Source organism: Eubalaena glacialis, chromosome 2 (assembly GCF_028564815.1).
Source record: "Eubalaena glacialis isolate mEubGla1 chromosome 2, mEubGla1.1.hap2.+ XY, whole genome shotgun sequence".
NCBI classification, from domain to species: Eukaryota; Metazoa; Chordata; class Mammalia; order Artiodactyla; family Balaenidae; genus Eubalaena; species Eubalaena glacialis.
In genome coordinates, this window is record NC_083717.1 from 67,991,433 (window position 1) to 68,008,204 (window position 16,772).

At 41.0% G+C, this 16,772-nt stretch overlaps 1 long non-coding RNA gene across 2 annotated transcripts in view; it reads left to right on the top strand.

The window, feature by feature from the left end:
* The window catches only part of LOC133084087 (uncharacterized), a 33,476-nt gene that overhangs the window by 1,741 nt on the left and 14,963 nt on the right, over positions 1-16,772 (top strand). For both annotated transcript variants that reach the window (XR_009699372.1, XR_009699371.1), the window contains exon 2: positions 7,406-7,482. This is a non-coding gene — a long non-coding RNA (uncharacterized LOC133084087). The remainder of the gene's footprint in view (positions 1-7,405; positions 7,483-16,772) is intronic.

The window sequence follows — 16,772 nt, forward strand, 5'->3', positions numbered from 1 at the left end:
AAAGTATAAGTTCAATATGGAGGTCACTCCCTCCATACACACACAAAGGACAATATCTACCATAGAGAAAGAACAAATACATTTATTTGGTCCCAAGGGACCAGGCTGGGCTCAATGAGTTCACATAAATTATTTCATTTGAACCCCACCATTCCAATCCTAGTTGGTGAAGGCCTCGTCTTAGTTGCAGAGCTATTGGTGAGGGTTTGGGCCACTTCTCAGATTTTTCTCTTCCACTCTACAGTACAACTTTACCTATTTTCAGATCTCTACACTTTTTCACCCATGTTAAACAAAAACAACATTGGAAATCAGAGCTGAAGGTGGGGTTCTACCAGTAGAGTCTCTGAAATAACTGGTGGAAAAGAAGGGGAAGCTGGTTGTTCTCATTCTGGGGCTTCAGGGTTGGAAAAAATTCCAGTTCTTGACAGACTGAGCCAGGCTTTTTGGCCTCTGGGCACTTGGCAGTGACACATTGGGATGTAGGACCTGGGGGCTCCCTTCCAACTGATTTAATTCCTAGGCTCTATAGAGCAACTAGGCTCCTCCTCTTCTCTGCCCCTCTCTCCCTCTCTCTCTCCCTCTCCCTCCCTTCCTCCCTCTCCTTGCAGCCCTTTGCCCTGCATCATTCTTTTCACACCCAACTTTTCGAAGGTGATCCAGACACAGGCCCCTTTCACACCCAGCTTTTGAAGGTGATCCAGACACAGGCCCTTTCTTCCCTTTGGTTTCATTTTCTGAAAGAGACCTGATTCATCCAGCTATTCAGTGCTGAGTAAGAAACTTTCTTCTGGGACTTTCCTGGTGGTCCAGTGGTTAAGACTTCACCTTCCAATGCAGAGGGTGCGGGTTTGATCCCTGGTAGGGGAGCTTAGATCCCACGTGCCTGTGGGCCAAAAAACCAAAACATAAAACAGAAGCCATATTATAACAAATTCAATAAAGACTTTAAAAACGGTCCACATCAAAAAAAAAAAAAAAAAAGAAACTTTCTTCTTCCTCCTCTTGCCCTTTTGAGATGAACTAGGGTTCATCCTGGTGCTGACACCTCAATTTGGTTGTGTAAATGGATGAGTCCTAGAAAGGGTGACTAAACCAAGAGTCATGCCAGAGAGGGGCTCAGAACTTGCACTTCGGAGCCTCCTCCCCCAGATGGGAATATACTTCTGCTCCAGCAGCCCAAGGTCAGGAACCTTCTTTATTTATCACAGTTGCCTAGTATAGGGTTCTGGGCGCCTTGGGTTGCTCAGTAGCCATTGACTGGAGAGTATTTGGTAGCCTATATTTACCTGGGCTTGGAGGATGATGTTTCTGTGGTCAGGCTGGAAATGAGAGAGAGGATGTATAAACAGGACAAGGCTGCTTTCCCAAAGACCAGAGCCCACAAATAGCTCCTTGTGCTTCTGACCTATTCCCTTCCCCTTTGACAGAAAGCCACTGAGCAAATGATCAGTAGTAAAATGTAACTGAAAATAGTTGTATCCAGATGGAGATTGATTTGCTGATGACAGCAAACTGCAACCTTCTACCTGGACAAAAGACAGGACCAACATCCAGTACTTTGTTTTCTGGGGATTGGAGGTGACCTATGAGCAGAATTAGCTGTACCTTCCATAGAATATTCCTTTTTCCAAGCCAGGTCAGCCCAGCCTACAGCTCTGAATCAATGGAGTTTCTCAGATTTTGTATAAAATGTATTCAAAATGTCATTTTTCAAGCACCAGTAAAGATACTTGTTTTAGTCCTGTAAGCCTCCCACATACTCTAATGGAAGAGGATGACTTTCGGTGTTGAATAGATCTGGGTTGGACTCCCTTCTCTGTGGGTTAGCTGTGGCCTTGGGCAAGTTTCTTCATCTGTACAATGGGGGTAATAAATACTTTCCTTGCAGGGCTGGTGTGATGGTGACAGGCAAGCTCCTTCACCCAGCCTCGTCCTGCGAAGGAGTGCCTGTCAGTACACATTAGTTTCCCTTCTCCCTAGCTCCCACCCCAGTCATACTTCTATGGTGCCATTAACCTGTTCAAGAAAGGACTTCCCACCCCATCTGCATTCTCCCTGCAGGATGTGTCTGCCTCTGGACACATATGGAAAGTAAATCCATAGTATGCAAGGGGCTGGGGAGGTTAATTGACAAGAGCTGAGAAATTCCAACAGAACCTCCGAAGGAAGATGTCAAAAATCAGACTGATGACCAGTCTCTATTAGCCCAGTTTCAGAGGACTGGCAGCCCACTAGCCTTTGTCTCCTCCTCCTCTCTCTCCTAGACTTCCCCTGAAAAGCAGATGTAATAATTGTCAAAGACAAAACCTAAGGTGGAGGAGAGGGGGCAGCTGGTCTGTGTTATTTCCCGAGCCAGTTCACCCCTGCCACGTTTAGGTTTACAAGGAAAGTAGACTGAAGTCGACATGTGCCTTCTTTCTTCTGACCCCATTCCTCCCTGAATCATGGTACCAGTCAGGTACCCTGGGATTACAATAACAGAAATAACAATAGCGAGCTCATATTGAGTGCTTACCGTGTGCCAGGCATCATAGTAAACACTGTATACAGATTAGCACGTTAAATTTGAGCAGGCCTCTGAGGGACATGCCATTATTATCGTTCCCATTCTTCAGATGAAGAAACTGAGATAGAAATGTTGTGTAACCAGATGTAGAGAACAAACGTATGGACACCAAGGGGGGAAAGCGGCGGCGGGTGGGGGTGGTGGTGTGATGAATTGGGAGATTGGAATTGACATGTATTCACTGATGTGTATTAAATTGATGACTAATAAGAAAAAAAAAATAGCACAAAGAACATACAAAAAAACCCAAAAAAACAAAAAAAAAGAAAATGCACTGGAGAGCAGGGAAAGATTTAAAAAAAAAAAAAAAGAAAGAAATGTGTAACTTGCTCATGACCTCATAACTTGAGTGTGCTAGAATGTCAGGATTTGGATGCTGGCTGTCTGACCCCCATGCCCTGACCCTGCTACCAGCTTTCTGTTCCCTCTTTATCCCCCTCTGAGTGGCCCCCACCCAGCCTGCTCTCTGCAGCTAGGATCTCGGCTGGAGGTCCCCAAGGCTTTCTATGGTCCCGATCACTTCTCCTGGGCTTAGGTGCTAGTTAGCTAATCTGATCATCCATCCTTTGTTAATGGGAGAGGGCTAGAGGAAACTCTTCCCCACCTGGCAATCCCACACACACCCTGGACATTCCTCATTCCTACCCAGGAACACAGGTCCAAATCCAAAGCAAATGCTATCTCATCCTAGAGATCTTCCTTGTTTTGCCCTGAGCTCTGTACCACTTTATACCTCTCTTGGAACCCTTACCTCTTTCTTTTTTTTTTAATATTTGTTTATTTATTTGGCTGCGCTGGGTCTTAGTTACAGCACACGGGATCTTTGTTGCCGTATGCGGAATCTTCGTTGCGGCATGCTGGATCTTTAGTTGCGGCATGCGAACTCTTAGTTGTAGCATGTGGGATCTAGTTCCCTGACCAGGGATCAAACCCGGGCCCCCTGCATTGGGAGCGCAGAGTCTTAGCCATTGGACCACCAGGGGAGTCCCTTACCTCTTTCTAATAATAACTCATGTCTATATAGCACTTTATGGTCTACAACACTTTCCCATCCACCCAACCCAGCCCCCGCCTCCTAGGCTTCTTAACCACCTTCTGTAACTGGGGTGACAGAGAGCATGGTGGTTCAGCACCCAAGGTCTGGAATCTACTCTGCCAGCATCCCAGCTCCACCATTTGCTAACTGTGTGACACTGGACAAGTTGCTTATTTAGCTTCTTCACTCAGTTTTCTTATCTATGAAATGGGATAATAGCAGTGCTTCTGTCTGGTCATTGTGAGGGTTAAATGAGATAAACACAGAGACACACAAAAACACACACACAACAGCACACATACACACACAGCAAGCAACTCATTAAGTGTTGGCTATTGTTATCATTATATCATTGAGTCCCCAAACCCTGTGGGAAAAAACAAAGCAAGTCAGTTCTTGTCATCAGTAAACACAAATTTAAACCAGATAATCTCTAAGCTCTCTGCCAGCTCCATCAAGCTCTGATTCTACCATGAATCACGGTTATTTATGGACACATCTTAGTTCTTCTATGCTGTAGCAACCCCTGAAGGCCCAGCCCTTAATAGAGGGCCTTGTATATAGCAGACTGTCCTGCCAGGTCAGGGTTAGCATGTAACAGTAGTCCCTCCCTCATCCAGGCAGTGGGAGGAACTAACGAGAAATTCCTACATAGCCTTTAGCACAGTGTCTGGTACTAAGTAAGCTCCTAATAAATCATAGTTACTATTGTTCCATCTTACAGTGAGTCTCCCAAACATGGTCCTTAAAAACATAGACTCTAGAACCATACTGCCGGGGTTCATCTTAGTGCTGATCCTGTGAGACTTTGAGTAAGTTAATTAACCACCCTGGGCCCCAGTTTCCTCATCTGTAAGATGAACACGATGATAACAGCATGTGCCTAAATAAGGTTGTTGCATAGATCAGATGAGTTACTATAAGAAAGGCACATAGATTTGTGCTTGGCATATGCTTGGTATATGTAAGTGCTTTTTGTCATCGTTTACAAATGAGGAGACCCAGGCTCAGAGACATCAAGTGACATCCCCAAGCAGTGGTGGAGCTGGGATCCAAATCTAACTGAGTCTGTCTGATTCCAGAGCCTCAGTCTTTTTTTTTTAATTAATTAATTAATTTAGTTTTGGCTGCGTTGGGTCTTTGTTGCTGCAGGCGGGCTTTCTCTAGTTGCGGCGAGCAGGGGCTACTCTTCGTTGCGGTGCATGGGCTTCTCATTGCGGTGGCTTCTCTTGTTGCAGAGCACGGGCTCTAGGCGACCGGGCTCCAGTAGTTGTGGCACGCAGGCTCAGTTGTTGTGGCTCACGGGCTCTACAGTGCAGGCTCAGTAGTTGCGGTGCACGGGCTTAGTTGCTCCATGGCATGTGGGATCTTCCCGGACGAGGGCTTGAACCTGTGTCCCCTGCATTGGCAGGCGGATTCTTAACCACTGTGCCACCAGGGAAGCCCCAGCCCCTGTCTTAGTATTAGGATATGTTGCTGCCCCAGGCGATCCATGTATATTTTAACAGGAGCCTTCTCCTATGGTGGAGATCTCAAGAGTGGAGGAGAGTGAGTTGGCACCAGAGACCTCTGGGGTAAGGATGCCCTCAAATCATGCCACAGAAGTGGCTTTTTCCTCACCTTTGTCTGGCCATATGGTTTTAGCGTTCCATCAGGGCTCAGGCCCAGAAGCCCAGAAACATGGCACCACCTACAGAGGCCTCTAACCTGGAATCTGCAGCAAAACTCTCATTATGCACATTGATGGCACACTCAAAGCTGGGCCCCAGCTGTTTAACACAGACAGGCCCTGGCCTTGAGGCTTTTTCCATTTCTGAGGCATGATTCAGCCCAGGAGACAAGACCAGACAGACTTGTACCGGAGGAAGGAGGGCTTGGTGGTGGAGGGAGGGGGAGAAGAAAAACAGAGGTTAGATAGAGCAGGGCGAGTCTCTCAGCTGCTGGGCTGCAGGGGGAGGGGGCAGGAGCAAGCAGAGGGAGCCCGCCTGCTGGAGGAGCTGCACAAAACTGGGCCGCCCACTGACCAATGTATCTTCCTTGCAGTCAAGTTTATTGATTTAAACATGAATCCAACCATGCTTCTAAAGCCCCAGAAAAACACTAATAACATTTCACAATTGTGTAGCACAGTATGATTTCCATAGCATTGCACATAAATAAGCTCAATTTTGAGCTGCTTTTGAGAATAATTGGCTTCTCTTATTACAAAGCATCACATGCTTATTGAGGAATACTGGGAAATGTTTTAAATGTAAATTTTAAAATGTCAAATATGTATATATTATACCACTAGCAGTAACGTTTTCAGTAAAATTCTAACTAGGCTTTTTTTCTGAGCCTATATACATACATAGGTCACTTAAACAAAATTGGAGGCATACTACATAAAGAGTTTTAGATTTTTTTTCCCACTTAACATAAAATCATAGGCATTTTCTAATGGTGCCAAACATTCAGCTATAAAAATCCATAATGACTGCATTTATCAGTATAGAAGTGCCACAATTTCTGTAGCCATGCCCTAATTGTTGGACATTACAGATATTTACAGAAGTGTTTACCTATAAATAATACTGCCGTGAACATCTTTTTACTTACATTTCTGTCTATATATCTGATTATGTCCTAATAGTAAATTTCTAGTAATGGAACTACTAGCTCGAAGGATTTGAATATTTTTGAGTACATATAGCCGAATTACTCTCCAGAAAAGGTATTCAATTTACACTCCCACCAGCAACGTGTGACAATGTACCTCTCTACGTTTTGAGCCAGTGAGTTAGGTAACAAGCATCTCATGTTACAGATAAGGAAAATTGGGGTTCATACAACTAAAAGTCAAACTCTAGTGCCCTGGATTTGGTGCCAGGGCCCTTCCCACTCTGCCTTCTAGACAAGAAGAGCTCTGAAAAGGTTTTCCTTAGTAATGGAGTTGTATAAAATTTTATTTTTATATCCACACTTATTGGTGAAAATATTTTTGAAAATCTTCGGTTTCTTGACCTTATTTGTGCCATGGGCCCCTTTGGCAGCCTGGTTAAGCTTACCAACCCCATCTCAGAGTAATGTATTTGTATGCATACAATAAAATCATAGGATTATAAAGGAAATGAATTATATTAAAATATAAAAACAAAATGATGATAGAGTAATACATCTGCTCCTTTATAAATGCATTAATGACAAGATCTAGTACTACATGTAGGAGAGGCAGTCCACCAGGGGTTCTGGACATCCTTGCTGAGTTTACCCTTGTGATATTGAGCGGTTTCAGTAGGTAGTCACTTAGGCAACAGACTAGCTTATTTGCTGCTTACTCAAACAAGTGCTGGGCCCTCGGCTCTAAATTCTTCTTATGTAACATAATCTACTACATGTGCTCCAGTCACCTGGCCCTCCACATTGCCCGGTGGGAATTAGAGCTCAGGGAAACAGCGCAAATACGCTGACACTCTAGCTACCCCTTTTGCTGTGAGTAATAAAGTCTTACATTTGGGATCCAGGAGTTTTGTGTCTTCTGTCCTTATCCAGGAAACTATGGCAAGCTGACTTGTTAGCTTGCAGGGAGGGTAAAATCTCAGCGTCTTCACAATTCTGACCCTATCATTCATTTCAAAGTAGTGTTAAGCGTAAATGATATTTTGAGATGTATGCAACAGCTATAATGCAGACTGAAAATACCTGTAATTTTTACTTGTGCAAAAGTCACTGCGGTTTGTTGTGCACATTCATAGTTGAAGGAAATGCTCACTTTCAGTTAAAGGTTTCTGAAAATAAATGGCAGTTTTTTCTCATTCAAGTTCACAGATTTTAGGAGAACTCTTGGCTACTGTCGACTCCTCAAAAGAAGACCAGAAAAACCTGTTGATCAAGCAAAGTAAGTCTAAGTTAATTCAGTATTTACTGCAGAAAGGGAGAATAACACCTTGAAAGAGACTTGGTGTAGTTTCTAAGAAGGAGGATTTCAAGAAAGGGCGTTTATAGGATTTGGAGGCCTGGGCTCCAGTGGTTTTTCAAAGCAAGAAATTGATGGGGAGTGGGCACAGTTTGTGACATTTAAGACAGTTTAAGATCCGTAGACACAGAAAAGCAGGGGTCTTGAAGCAAGTCTCGTTAAATAAACTTGGTCATATATGTGAGCTCTTTGCCTATGTGAGCAGTCTGTGGTCCTGAGAGTCATCTGTCCTGTCCCAGATGAGCAAACTATTTGCCCAGATAAATTAATTTCTGGAAGCAAACAATTAATCTATTTATCCTCCTGGACTAGAATTTCCTAGAGCAGTTGTGTCATGTTGACATGGGTGGTCTCAGTTCTTATTTAACAAAACCAACTTCTTAGCTTGAAATCCCCTTTCTCACAAAAGTGGAAGCCTGCCTATTTTTGCCTGTTTTTGCTCTGTCCTTTCCATACTGTGAGTTCACTGTGTGTGTGGGCTAAATGTTATACTCCTAGATGTGGGGTTCATTTGTTTTCTATATATGTTTACCCAAAAGACCCAGTAAAAGACCTTTTTTAATATATGGGGGTATTTATTTGGTGAGGATTCCTTGTGCAGTACACTTTTCCATACATATGTAATACTTGAATAATTAAGGTGTGTTTTTTTTGTAATACCCTTCTGTTGACCCTGATAGCTGTTGCTTTTTTTTTCCTTTTTGCATCAAAATTCCAAAAAAGAGCCATCTGTACTCATTGTTTCTGATTACCCTTTCATTGTCTTTTTTTTTTTGAAATAAACTTCTTTATTTGGAAAATTACAAACATAAACAAAAGTAGAGAGAATTGTAGAGTACGAATCACCTGGATTCAATAATCATAAGCTCATAGTCAGTCATGGTTCATCCATACCCCATCCCACACACATTCCCATTGTATTATTTCGAAGCAAATCTCAGACATTTTATCATTTCATCAATAATTATTTTAGTATATATCTTTAAAAGATAAGATTTTTTAATCTAACCTATCATAAATCTGAAAAATAGTACCATATTATCTAAAATATAATATTATAAAATAGCATAATACCATAATATCTTAAAATCAACAATTAATTCCTTAATATCATTAAATATCTAATCAGGGTTCACATTCCTAAATGTCTCATAAATGATAGCACATGTTTTTTCATTTGAATCAGGATCTAAATAAGACCCATATATTGCATTTGGATGCTATGTACCTTAAATTTAATTTAGAGAGTCCCTATCCCTCCCCCCCGCCTTTTTTTTTCTTCTTCTTTTTTAATTTATTTATTGAAGAAACTAGGTCACTTGTCCTGTAGAGTTTCCTACGGTCTGAATTTTGCTGATTGCATCCCCTTGATTTGGTGTTTAACATGTTCTTCTCATCCCTATATTTTCTGTAACTTGTTAGCAGTTAGACCTGGTGACTCTCAGATTCAGTTTGAATGTTTAGGCAAGAATAGTTGAGAGGTAGCACAGTGGTATCCTATTACGAAGCATAGGATGGATGTCTACTCATCTCTTTCTCGCTTTATCTTGGTCTCTCTTTGCAACCATTGATGATCATTGCCTACATCCATCATTTCCTTAGTGGTTGCATTATTTCTTCTTTATTTAATAATGAGAATACTTTTATAAAGAGAAACTTCCTCTTGTTAACTATTTAGCTATGCTGACATACAGTTTACATAGAAAAGGCAGGTCATACTTGATTCTTTCCTTTTGTTTTTGTTTGTTTGTTTCAAAATAATGAATTGTTTCCCTAACATCCTCCAAAAATGAACATTACAGATTGCTGGGGAAGTTTACTGTATTACTACAAACTCATGGACTTAAACGTATTTCACATGTTTCTGTTCATTCTTATTGACGTAAATACCATTTTTAATCTAGCATATTGTCAAAGATCAAAAAGTTTGAAAACATACAGTGCTGGGGTGACTGTGTAAAATGGTTCAACATCTATGGACAGCAATTTGGCAATATTTAACAAATTATAAAATGCACATTTCCTTTGACCCAACAATTTTACTTTTAGGAATTTATCCTAGAAATGGACTTAAAAGCACGCAAAGTGATGTATGTACAAAGGTATTAATTGCAGTCTTGTTTATTTTAGCAAAATAAATGGAAAGAGGTATTTATACACACACATTTATAGCAGCATTATACACAATAGCCAAAAAGTGGAAGCAACCCAAATGCCCATGGCTGGATGAATGGATAAAATGTGGTATATACATACAATGGAATATTATTCAGTCTTAACAAGGAAAGAAATTCTGACATGTACTGCAATATGGAGGTGTTGGTTGCACAACAATGTAAATACTTGATGGTACTGAGCTGTACAATTAAAATGATTAAGATGGTAAATTTTATGTTGTGTATTTTGCCACAATTAATTTTTTTAATTAAAATATATAAAGTAAATTAAAATTAAAACTGTAATTACTAACATGAATTTTACCATTCATCTTTCTATTGTGCAATGCCAGTTTTAAATGCAACTATCATAGTATTTCACTCACACACGGAATCACACAATACAGAAATTACACAATTTGTGAGTTACGGTTTGTCCCCAGGGGTGCCTTGAGCTGTCCATAACTGACAAACACAAGAAAGACGGAGGAAGGTCGTTAGGAGGAAAAGAGCCCTCCCAATCCTCCCCCAAGCTCGGAGCCAGAGTAGGGCGCGCTTCCGGAACACGCGGACACTCTCTAGCGAGAGCGGTCCCCCCAGGGCGCATCCCTCCTGCAGGGTTGCAGCGAGCGCAGGCCTGCGTGCTGCTGTGTCCGGCTCCTGCCAGCAGATGACCGCCCTAGCCTGGCGGAGTCTGGAGAGGTCAGGCCAGGTGTCTCTCCTGCCCCAGGGCCCCCTGCCCAAACCGGGGCAGACAGGCGACTCCCAACGGTACTGAGACCTCGGCGCCGGTGAAACTCTCGCCCCTGGATTGAGGTGGGCGAGAGACCCTGCGCAGCCAGCCCGGGGAAGGGATGGGCACCATCACACCCCTGACCCTTCCCATGGCCGCGCCCAGAACTCTACCAGGGACGGAAGGGAGCAGCAGTCGCCGGGCAGGGCCAGGGACACCGGGAGGAGGAAGGAGGCGGGATGGCGCGTGAACCAAGGCTTCCAGCCCCTGGCGCATGCTCCATTGTTCTAGCAGACTTCCTTCTGAAACGCAAATTCAAAGATACAGTTAAGGATTTCGAGGCAGTAACAGCACTGCAGAACATGGGACCCCCTGTACGACTGCACCGGCCACACACCCATGCAGCCGACTCTGGTAGGTAGGGATCGCAAGTCTTGGTGATAACATCTAGAGCTGTGCTGTCCAATAGAAATAAAATGTGAGCCCCACAGGCGAGCCACGTATGTAATTTTAAATGTTCTAGTGTCTAATTAAAAAGGTGAGATTAATTTTAATGTATTTTATTTACCCTAACATATCCAAAAATATTATCATCTCAACATGTAATCAGTATTAAAATTACTGAGACATTTTACTTTTTTTTTTTTTTTTTCATACTAAGTCCTCAAAATCCAGTGTGTATTTTACACTTAGGTCACATCTTGTTCCAAGACGTCAGTTGCCACATGGGGCTAGTGGCTGATCAAGTGGACAGGGCAGGTGTAGAGCATGAAAAAGGAACTGGGTGGCTGGAGGACCGTTTGTGCTGTTGCCACTTGGTGGCATAACATTGGCTGCTAAAACAGAAATACCTACCAACGTTTGTCAGTCACTTCCTGTGACTGGTGCAATTTGGCACCAGAATTCCTGTGAGTAATTTTGATGACTATTGTGAATATTGTGCTGCTATTTTAACACTGTTACTGATTTTTAAATATTCCTGTATGTAACAGTGTCATCCAGACATCATTAAAGCAGTGGTTCTAATGCTAATGCTACAAAACCGCCCCTAATCAATAAACATTAGAAGGGGAAGTTAGATGTGTCAATTGCCAAGAGGGAAACCAAGTAACCAACGTTATGCTCCATGTTGTTAATTTAGAAATGAAACCTTGGGAAATACTGGAAAGTTCTGAAAAATAAAAATCAACATTTAAGCAGATACACTTTTAAGTTTTCAAAAATGGTTACATAAGGCAAAAAGAAAGGAAAAAACAAAACCTGACAACAGAGCTGCAAGATCCAGGTCAGAGTAATGTGCACCTGAGCTGCCCTGGTTGTGCATGTAAACACTCAGAACAAAAAGCCCTGTTTTACATTTTGCATGTGTTCCTACAGGGGAAATTGAGTGCTCACTAGAACACTGTCTTTAGGTACAGTTCCATTTTCACTAGCCTTTCCCATTCAGGAGTCACTTTACTGGCGGACTAGCCTGCCATGGAGTGGTGAAAGCGGGAAACTACAGGCCACTTTTTAAGCATTTTATGCATAGTATTTGAAACATCAAAATAATAAATGCAATATAAAATAAACACCTGGAAATGCACCATCCATCTTAAGAACTAGAACATTACCTATTTTTTAAAAAAATATATTTATTTATTGGCTGCGTTGGGTCTTCGTTGCTGCGCGTGGGCTTTCTCTAGTTGCGAGAGCAGGGGTTACTCTTCGTTGCGGTGCACGGGCTTCTCATTGTCGTGGCTTCTCTTGCTGCAGAGCACAGGCTCTAGGCGTGCAAGCTTCAGTAGTTGTGGCACATGGGCTCAGTAGTTGTGGCTTGTGGGCTCTAGAGCTCAGGCTCAGTAGTTGTGGTGCACGGGCTTAGTTGCTCTGCAGTATGTGGGATCTTCCTGGGCCAGGGCTCGAACCCGTGTCCCCTGCATTGGCAGGCAGATTCTTAACCACTGTGCCATCAGGGAAGCCCAACATTACCTATTAATGCATCCACCTGTATGCCTTTTTCTTATCTTATCCTGCCTCCTCATTAGAGATAATACTGGCTTGAATTTTATGTTGACCATTTTCTTGATTTTTAAAAATAGGTTGTTTTATCATTTGTATATGCATCCCTAAACGAAATATTGTTTCATTTACTCATTTGAGCTTTATAAAAGTGCTGTCATGATTTTATGCAGTTTTCTGCAACTTGCCTTTTTCATACATTATATTTGACCATGTTATGTGTGTAGCTGGAGTTGATTCCCTGTGGGAATAGATAGCTATTTATTTATCCGTTCTCCTATCAATGGACATTTGGTAGCCTCCAATTTTTGCCATTTTTTAACAGTATGGCAATGAATATTCTTATGCATGTGCAAGAACTTCTTTATAACATATCTAGTTCAATTTTACAAAATACAAATAGCCAAAGTGTCTTTCAAAGTTGTACCAGTTTACACTCCATTTGTGGTATATAAAAGGTCCCAGTGATCTTCATCTCCATCAGCAGTCGGTGTTACTAAATTTCTTAGTTGTTGCCAATGGAGTTGGAAAACAGGATCTTATTGTGGCATTGACTTGTATAATATTTCCCTGGCCATCAATGAGGTCAAGTGTATTTTAATTTTTATTGGAGATTTGTTTCCTTTTTTGTAAAGTGCCTATTTATGTCTTTTGCCCATTTTTAACTGGTTTATCTCTTTGTAATTTTAAGATTAAGATCTTAATCTAGGGAGATATATATCAGTTTCTGTATTTAGCAACCTTGGTGAATTGTTTTGTATTTAGCAACCTTGGTAAACTCTCTCATTAATTCTAATAATTTGTCTGTAGATTCTTTTGGGGTTTTCTACGTAAACAATTATATTAGCTACAAATAATGACAGACAGTATTGTTTCCTTCTCTCTCCTTATATCTGTCTTATCCTTGCCTTGTGGAGCAGAAGAGGTGATGGCAGACTCCTTTGCCTCGTTCTGCTCTTAAAGGAACAATGCTTTCAATGATTCATCATTAAGAATGATGACTACTGTAGGCTTTTTAAAAAAGATTACCTCTTAATGTTAGGAAGTTTTTTTTATTCCTGCTTTACTAAGAGTTTTTACCAGGCATGAATGTTGACTTTTACTGACTGCCTTTACTAGATCTATTTAGATAATCATACAACTTCTCCTTTAACCCATTAATGTGATGAATTAAATTCATGGACTTTTATGTTAAATGATCCAAATATTCTAGGGATAAATCCAGTTTAGTTATGATGAATTGCCTTTAATATATGCTGTTGGGTTTGATTTGCTAGTATTTTGTTTATAGTATTTCCATTTAATATGTTCATGAGGGATTCTGGTCTGTTATTTTCTTTCTCATACTTTCTCATACTTGACTGATTTTATTTCAAGGTTATACTAACCTCATATGAGTTGAGGAGCATTGCTTCTTTGGATAGTCTTTGTTTGTGTGAAATTAGAATCATTTGTTCCATGAAAATCTGCTAGGAATTGCCTGAAAACCAGCAAGGCTTGATTTTTTTTTAAGCCACTGATTCAATTTCTTTAATACTGTTGGGAACTCAAGCTTTCTTGTTACAGCTTCGATAAGTTATATGTTTCTAGAAATGTTTCCCTTTCTAATAAGTTTTTTAATTCATTGATGTAATATTCTTTATGGCATGCTCATCTTATCTTTTTAATCTCTTCTGTATTTTCAGCTTTCTCCTGTTCTCCATTCCTATTATTGCTTGTTTATGCATGCTACCTACTACCCTCTCATTTAATGAATCTTACCAAAAGTTTGTCTGTTTTATCTGGCCTTGGCTTGTTGATCATCTCTATTGTATATTCGTTTCATTTCATTAATTTTTGCTCTTATCTTTATATCTTTTCTTAAACTTTCTTTGTGTTTATTCTACTGGGGTTATTTTTCCTCTTAGAGTGAAAGCTAGCTCATTAATTTTCAGCCTTTTTTCTTTTTTAATGTAAGCATCTAAAGCTATAAATTTCCCTGTAATTACCATTTTTGCTGCATGCACCAGTTTTGATATGTACAATTTTCATCACATATCATATAGTTGTTTCTATACAACTTTCAATTTCTATTATGATATCTTACTTGACTCCTAAATTATATAGAAATGTACTTTCTGGGACTTCCCTGGTGGCGCAGTGGTTAAGAATCCGCCTGCCAACGCAGGGCACACGGGTTCGATTCCTGGTCCGGGAAGATCCCACATGCTGCAGAGCAACTAAGCCTGGGTGCCACAACTCCTGAAGCCCACAGGCTCTAGGGCCCGCGTGCCACAACTACTGAAGCCCGCGCACCTAGAGCCCATGCTCCGCAACAAGAGAAGCCACTGCAATGAGAAGCCCGCACACCGCAATGAAGAGTAGCCCCCGCTCGCCACAACTAGAGAAAGCCCGTGCGTAGCAACAAAGACCCAGTGCAGCCAAAAATTAATTAATTAATTAATTAATTAATTAATTAATTAATTAATTTTTAAAAAAGAAATGTACTTTCTAATTTTCAAAACTCAGGAGGGGATGTCATTTATCTTTCTGTTAAAGACTTAATTTAATTGCATACGTTATAACTATGATCGTAGGTCATAAAATGTGATTTATGTGAATCCGATTCTTTGAAATTTGTTGAAACTGGCTATAAGGCCTTTTATATGGTCAATTTTTGGAAGTGTTCCATGTGCACTTGGAAAGAATGTCTATTCCTTGATTGTTGGATATAGAGTGATTTATAAATATCCACTAAATCAAGCTGGTTAATTGTGTTATTCAAATCTTTTTTGACCTATTAATAATTGAGATCATTGTATTGAAATCTCCCACTATGTTAGTGGGTTAGCAATTTATTTTTTTTTTAATATTTATTTATTTAGTTAGTTTTGGCTGCATTGGGTCATTTTTTTTTTTTTTTTTGGTTGCACCAGGTCTTAGTTGTGGCCAGTGGGCTCCTTAGTTGTGGGAGGCAGGCTCCTTAGTTGCAGCACGTGGGCTCCTTAGTTGTGGCATGCAAACTCTTAGTTGCGGCATGCATGTGGGATCTAGTTCCCTGAGCAGGGATCAAACCCGGGCCCCCTGCATTGGGAGTGCGGAGTCTTAACCGCACTTAACCAGTGCACCACCAGGGGAGTCCTTGCATTGGGTCTTACTCGCAGCACGCGGGATCTTTTCTTTTCATTGCAGCACATGGGCTCTTCATTGCGGTGTGTGGGCTTCTCTCTAGTGTGGGCACGGGCTCCAGGGTGTGTGGGCTCAGTAGTTGCAGTGCATGGGCTCTCTAGTTGTGATGCATGGGCTCAGTAGTTGCATCACACGTGCTCCAGAACACGTGGGCTCTGTAGTTGTGATGCGCGGGCTCCAGAGTGTGTGGGCTCTGTAGTTGTGGCATGCAGGCTCTCTAGTTGTGGCGCGTGGGGTCAGTAGTTGTGGTGCACAGGCTCCAGAGTGTGTGGGCTCAGTAGTTGCAGCACGCAGGCTTAGTTACCCCGTGGCATGTGGGATCTTAGTTCCCCAACCAGGAATCGAACCTGCATCCCATGCATTGGAAGGCGAATTCTTAACCACTGGACCACCAGGGAAGTCCCAGATTAGTCAATTTCTATCCATAGTTCTATACATTTCATTTTATGTATTTGGATACTATTTTAGTAGGTACCCACAACTTTTGGACTATTATATCTGGTGGATCAAACCTTTTATCATGAAAATGATGAAAGGCCCTAATAATACATTTTGCCTTATAGTCTATTTTGTCTAATACCAATATATTGCACCAGCTTTCTTTTAATTAGCATTTTACTTTTGTTCATCATTTTACTTTCATCTTTTCTGTGTCCTTTTATTTTAGGTTTGTCTAGTTTTTAGGGTTTTTTTTTTTAATCTAGGTCTGAGAATCTGTCTTTTGTTTATCCCATTTGTACTTATTGTGATTACTGATAATATTTCTATGTCTTAATTTTTATTTTTTATTTGTTCTCTTTTCTAAAGTTCTTTCAACTTTTTTTTTTCTAAACTGACTTTTTGTTTTTGTTTTCTTACTCTATTTTCTGCTCTACTGGTGTGGAAGTTATACTGTCTGTGTTTTAAGTAATTACCCTTGAAATTTTACCAGGCACATTTAACAAAGTCTAAAGTCAACAGTACTTGCACCTTCTCAAGAAGAACTCAAAACACTCTACCTCCTCTCACCAGCCTCACTCTCCTTCCCCCACCTATAAATTATTATTGTCCAGTATTTGTGCCTGTCGTTTTTCAACCCCACAAATTACATGCCATCACCATCTTTCATTAGTTGTTTTTTGCAGACAGTGTGTTTGGAATTATCTACATATTTA